Raw genomic sequence first — 7142 nt, forward strand, 5'->3', positions numbered from 1 at the left:
CTCCTTACAGCAGTTCCCCCCAGTGAGATCCATTCTCCTACCATAATTTATCAGTTCCTGGGCTATCTCCCCCCAAGTCATGGCCCCTCTCTCTCGTTGGTTTCGTCTCCCCCCTCCCCTCAGAGCCAGGATATCCCTTAGACGGTCCTGCAGCTGTGCCACGTACAGTTTCAGTGAGTCCGGAAGACCCCGGATCAGGGGAGTCATTCTATCAGGGTGTGCATTTAGCAACATTGGGGAAGGCTGTTGAGGGACTAAATGCCTGTCGTGCATCAACTGGAGGCAAGCAGCCTTTTGTAAACTTTCGGTTAAATGATTTATATCAAGGGTCTCAATATATACCGGGTCTCCTCGTTCCAGGGGGTCTAAACCTCCTGCCCAATATGCGGCTCGTTGAGTTAACGACCACGGCTCTCTTTGATCATCAGTGGTTAAAAATACGCCGGGCCCCCAGTATCCCTGCGCCTCATCTTCTGACAATAAAATTCGGTCTCCGCCAGACAATGACACCCTCCATACATATTCAGTCTCAGATTCTTGAGCCCATCTACTATATTTTTCCTGGATTTTTGTTAGTTCGGTTGCCGAATACGGCACCATCCGGGTGGTGACTTGCGGAGCTCCTCCACCTTGGCCTTCAGTGGTCTCCGTTTTGATTAATGGTCTCAGAATTGCCTGCTCTTTTTCGGCTTCAGGGTAAGAAATTTCTTGACTAATTTCCAATTCCTTGAGCGGGTATAGAGTTCTTGAATTGGATGCCGACTTTTCGGCTAACTTTGCCAAGCTTGAAAATCCCGGCTCACTATCCGGAATCGAGTCACAATCTGTTTGATTGTAAACCCCCCGCTCATTCTCTTCTAATTCAGACCGTAGAGTTTTTTTCTCGGTCCAATGCATCCGCTAGAGCCGCGCAAGCCCTCTGAGTGGCAATAAGCTCCACAGTTAGCTGTTTCTTTGAGCTCTCCAGCTGTTTTTGTAAACTTTCTCACGTTCTGCTGTTAATTGGTCCTGTAAAGACCTAATTGTTTCTCCTTCTGCCTGCCTCGCCAAATGCCTTTCCTTTTGTGCCGCCGTCAGCATGGCTCCTAATACAGCACACACCAGAGCCTTTCCTTTTCCCGCTCGCCACTTCTGCTCCTTTGCAAGGCTGACTATACGATTTACCACTGTCTCGGAGTCGTGCCAATTATCGTGAGCCCAAGCTATTCCAGGTGGCGTAGGGCACGCTTTGTACTCCTTCAACTTCTCAAAGATTGTGGAGCAGTCAAGCATCGACATTTCCTGCGTAGTCATGACTTGCCACTGCTCGAACCTCTCCCGGCCTATGGCTGAGAGGTCACTTCCCGATTCTTCCTGTCCGCATTCACCGGATGGCGAACCACTCATATTCCAGAGATCATGCCAAATGGTAAGTGCAGCAGTACTGTGGTGGGAAAACCAAGAAGTGACAAAGTAGGAAAAATCATTAGTAAAGAAATAACCAACAAAAAGAGAGGCAATGAGGGTGTGTCTACTTAGTGATGTGAAATGAAGCTAGGTCAGATGTGGAGAAACAGACAGCTATTTATACCAGCATTTGTTAAAGCAGATGGAAGCAACCAACAAAGCAGCCATGTACAGGCTGCAGCCAAGACATGGGGATTTGTAGACTGGTATGGGTCCTAGACATGTCTTGTGCAACGCAAGTCTCCTGTGCCTGGACAAGTGGGCCTGAGTTTTGTCAGTTTTTTTAGTTTTCAAGCTAAGCATGCAAAGAGCATTTTCTAAAGCTCTTGGTGATCTCCAGGGCTTTCTCTAAGTGGCTGAAGCTCATGCACGTCAGAATCGTAAGTAGCCATGAAGACCAAGTTGAATGCATTTAAGTAAAAGCTTCAAATATTTGCTTTGCAGAGCCTATACATCCCACTACCTGTGTCCTCGTACCAGGCAGCTCCCCATTCCCCCAGACAAAGGTGGAGAGACGATCATTGACACGCATCAGACCAGAGGGAATTGGTTTGGCTATGGCAGAGTCGGAGTTAGAGCAGGCAGAGAGGGGATGCACACAGCAGGCTGTAGGAAGAGTACTCAATGTGGAAGAGCTGGAAAAGTGAGAGAGGGAAAATGTACAACTATCTGGGCTTAGAGATGACTCGGTCCAGAGAGAAGCAAGGCTGAGCATGGGAAGCAATACCCTTCTTCTCTTCCCCACCCACTGATGTAGTTCTTCTAAGATGTCAGCAAGGCAGGGAGACTGGGCTGGGGAGTCGGTAAAAGTTGCTTCTCCCCACGGAGGCGAGGATTTCTGGGTCCGAGCCTAGCCAAGGCAAGGAAGCAGATGGAAGAAGCACGTGACAAAACAAGCAGTTCCTGGAATGCTCCCCAGAGAGAAAGCAGCAACAGTGGGGCTCTCCAGTGTGTTTCAATGGGGAGTTCAGGGACTAGCTGTAATTCAGTAACTGGTCTGGGCAGAGCGACACAACTCCCTGAGCACTGCCCGTACCACCCTAAACCAGACTTTTCTGATTTCAGTTCAGTATTGCAAGTGTTTTCACATGATATCAGGTCTTTAAAAAAACATGTGAAGGAAAGAGAAAGGATTGAGCCAACTTCCCACCCACCAGACATCAAATTTCCAGCAATATATTTCTATTTCCAAAGTTTTTCTCCAGTCTGTTTAGAATCACCCTTAGTGTCCAGAGCTGGTTACTAGTGCCTAAACAACCACTAACATTCATCTGATAGACTGATGTTTATTTAAATGTGTGTATCTCAATGTATTGTATTTACCACTGTACTTGTGCTGCCAATGTCCAGCTTTCTTAGCACCAATCATCTGCAAAATATGAAAAAAGAATCCCTTACATTTAATGTTTTAAGATGACAATAGGTTCAGGGTGAACAACTCTAACACATTGAGATTACTGAGCCTTTGGGTTTTTTATACCTGTCAAAATTATCCTTTTTCCTTTTTCTGAATATTTGACATTGATCTAGACCTTTGCTACCTAATATTTTTGTTGCTAGAAAAGGACCAAGAGGTACTGCCTCATTATTTTATCTCTTTTGTTCTCCTCAAAATCAACATATTCTGCCATTTCCCACCAGACCAAATCACATTGCAACGGCTTCCATCACATTTTAAAGAGGAACTTATAACTGTGTGGTGTTCGCGTAAGTATTACAGGCAAAACACGAAGGAGTATGTATGTCTGAGGTATGTCTTTATATAAATTACCTTGTGCCGTATATGACCTCATACGTATGTAAGTTGAAACACAGCCATGTCATTATTCAGTTGCCCACAAGTAACCTGCTTACAGCATAAGCATGAGGTCAGATTCTTATCTGATATAAATCATCATCATTCTGGTGCCTTCCATGTTTCCCATCATCCCCATGCAACGCATCTTAAGTCCAGAGGAGGCAACCTAGGAAGGGTAAAGGAAAGGAGATAACTGCCTGCAAGCAGGTATTTAATAAAAACACGCACAAGGTCTGGTGGTTTGCTGTGCTCCACAACATATGATTAGTATTAACAACGAAGGCAAAATTAAGTGAAGGAAAACTTTTTCTGAGCAACTGAGTATCTGGTGGAATGTGAGCTTAAACGTATACGGTCTAGGATAAGATGGATGTTTTTAACAGCGAGCTTGATAACCTGTTGGACAAATTTATCAGACTGCTGTAGATTCTTTATCACTTGAGGTCTTAAAAACGAGACTGGAGACTCTTCTCAAAGTTATGCTCTAGCCAAGCATAAACTGCTTCATGCAAAAGCACTTTGTAGCAATCTACAGTAGATGTCTTTGCGAGGTCTGACCTGAATGTCAATCATGGTCCCATCTAGTGTCAGGTCTATGAATCCATCAAGTGGAATGACCCAAACTGGATTCAGTGGCATGAAAGATTTACACAACTAGACACTCTGACCCAGGAGAGTGAGTGCAATATATCCATGTCCAAGATGCAGTTAAGATGCGTGGAAAGGGTCTTTTTGACATCTGTGAGTTTTAGATGACATCCTTAGAGGGTGGGTGCAGTGCAGACAGTATGCAGTGACCAGGCATATAACTTCTAGCAAGTATTAGTCAAGATAGAGTAGGTAAACTCTTCCTATTTCTTAAAATAGACTTTAAGGCAGGGCTTAACCACTGATTAAATACTTTTCATGTAATGCACTGTAAATAAATTTCTCCATCATACTGGACTATTGAGGAAAATGGTTATTTCTTTGTCCACAGCCAGCAGTAACCCAGAGTGCGAATATTCCAATTTAGGAAAAATGCAAACTTACAACAAGGGTCAAGGTAGGAGACAAGTGGCCCTAGCACTTTTTAAGTTTTTTTGCCGTTTTCGCTGAATTCAACCTAGTAAGGACAATAATGTGCACTATAGAATCAGACCTTCAGCTGAAAAGGAAGAACAGAAAGGAAATTAAAAGGAAAGATCCTGCTCTACATAAAAACCTTGGTATTAGAGCTAAATTTTTCTAGAAAGTTAACATTAGAGAAATTAAATGGGCACTGCAAAGTCCTCCATTAGTTGAGAGAATATTATATTAGCATCAGATATAGAATATAATTTCATTTTTATAGCATCTTTTATGCTCAAATATGAGAGTGATCTGCACAGGGTGATACTGGGGATGCTGTAATGGGTTATACCACAGCTCAGCAAGAAAGAGGGCACTGCAGAAGCTGTCAAAATAGACATGTGTATAGGAGCAGATTTAGGCTCTTTCTACAGATATTGGTATTTACAGATTTTCTGCAGACTCTACATTATCATGTCATCCCAGAAATGGTGACGCCGTCCCTCGGAGGCACAGCAGTGCTGGCATCTCCTCCCAGGCCATCCTGGCAGCTGCAGGATGGCAAGGAAGGCTGGTGGCACTGCCCGTGGGCGCCGGAAGGGTCCCCACCACCCCAGCTCAGCCACCAGCTGTACTGGCAAGGCAGCAGCACCTGGCCACAGGATGAGCCATGCCACTGATCCAACTTCCAGCTCTCGACAGGCAACATCTGTCGTCAGTCTTGCCAACCTCTGTGTCCCCCACTCTTGCACCCCACCAGAGGGAATGGCCAGACTCCCTTCCTCACACTGGGTGGGCTGAAACGGGGTCCTGGGCCATGGGCAGGGTAGGGGGAAGTCCTGGGGCCAGGTCACCAGGGACATCAGGGCTGTGAGCACCCTCAGAGGCCTGATGCAGTGTGACACCAACATTTGGACTGGACACCTGAAGCACATAGTGTAGTCTAAGCAGGTACTCAGGCTGCAATTCATATGAGCTAATTTATGCTTGTGCTTTGAGATAGGATGAATCACGCTCCCAGAAGGCCCACTTGCCTCCCCTGCTCATGCATGAGCTCTGGGTGAGCAACACAGACAGAGGCACCTGCAGTGGGGATGTCAAAGTTTGGAAACTGTAGACAGCTGAGAAATTGACAGCTCCCTCAGCTCTATTTAGGACAATCTGAGTTAGAAACAGAATTCATATTGCCTAAGACAGGGGCCAGAAACTCTTACGTACAGGTAGAAATTCAAAGAGACTCTCCTGAAGACCTGGGGTTTTTAAACTGGAGTGAGTGGGGGGTCAGAATCAAGCTCAGAGAGCACATTATACTCTAGTAAGAAACTGCCATTTTCTCTTCCTTATTGGTAGAGCATTCCTTACTATCTTACTGCTTGTCCAGTCTAAACCAAAAAAGACGTTTCAGTCCAATCCTCTAAATTTCCACAGAAGGTTTTAATACAAAACCAAGGATAACCAAGTCCTAAAATCCTTTTCATACATCTTCTGAGAAAACAGGTAAATATAATCTCATCTTTTGATTAAGCAGACTAATGGTGGAAAACATAGCTGATGGCAGGCAAAACGTACGTCTTTCAAACACTCTCTATAAGGTCATGCCTGTAATCAAAAGAAAACTAATCCTCTTGCACTAGATAATGGGCTTAGTTAGCCAGTGATTTTATAACATCAGACAAAGGTTCTTTGACTTGAAAGATGAAAAGTGCCAGAGATTTCCAAATGCTTGAAAAGCACTGAGCAGAAAGTACTTGGAAAAAACAAAACTTTTTTTCTCTTTCTCTTTTTTTTTAAGACGGAAAGTAATTCCTGAGGGAACAAGGATACTTTTCAATCTAGACTTCCATTATCACCTGTTTTATGCTGGTCGGTCATTTGGAGATTGAGCCAGCCTTTGCCATCAGCCATCTGAAAAGTGTTCTAAAGGGGCAACTGTGCAAAAGGCGATGTGCAGGATATAAATTGGCCATTTTCACACGATCTTCTTTCTGCTGCAGTGGTGCCTGCCTTGGCTGTAGTGGGGCAGAACAGTGCAACTAAAGAAATACTGGTTTAGGCTGCAAAAATTTCTGAACTCTCCCAAAGCTAGGCAGATGCCCACAAGCTTTCCCACAGAGGATTTTCACATAGTTTAATTGACCAAGAAATGTAAAAGACAAATATCCTTCTCATTAAAAAGATAAAACTGAAATTTACTGAAGTTTTATTATACTTTACTGAAGAGTAATAACATCTGACTTCCTTTGTGACCTCTGTCACCTCTCTGAAATGAAAAGCTCAAGACTGAAGCAGCCAAATGCAGATTTAGGGCAGAAATATACTTTCCAATGTTAGAAAATTATAGTCAGCCCCTCTCATAAGGTTTGTTCAGGCAGCAAAACTCCCTCACCCCCTCCCATATGCCATCACGTCTACCACTGCCATTTGGCTACTGTTGGGTTTCCTAAACACGAGCCACACTGGCCAGGCTGCCGTGGTGCTGGGTTGGTGCTTACCAGAGGGAGATAAGCAGTTTAAGAGGAACAGCACTGCAGGAGCCTAGACTCTGAGATACCAAGCACGGGTCTTTATAGCTTAGTTGACGCTCTTCAATGTAACCTGTGACAAAATTTGCTCTTTCTTGAGCTGTGATCAAAGTGTAGCTCTACAGCCTGCAGGCTGACCGACATGAAGGAAGAACCTGACTCTGAAATCTTGAAATGTGGACAGCATCAGTGGGGAAGGAAATATGTTATCCATTATACCCATACATTTCTATGAATTTATCCTTCTACCCTATGCTAGTTAGGCCTTTTCTTTTTTCACTCAACTACTGTAACAAGGACATGGTAAGGAAAATTTCCTGCATTTT

This window comes from Nipponia nippon, unplaced genomic scaffold (genome assembly GCF_047370975.1).
Source record: "Nipponia nippon isolate SJK-2023a ecotype South Korea unplaced genomic scaffold, ASM4737097v1 scaffold_26, whole genome shotgun sequence".
In the NCBI taxonomy this organism is placed as follows: domain Eukaryota; kingdom Metazoa; phylum Chordata; class Aves; order Pelecaniformes; family Threskiornithidae; genus Nipponia; species Nipponia nippon.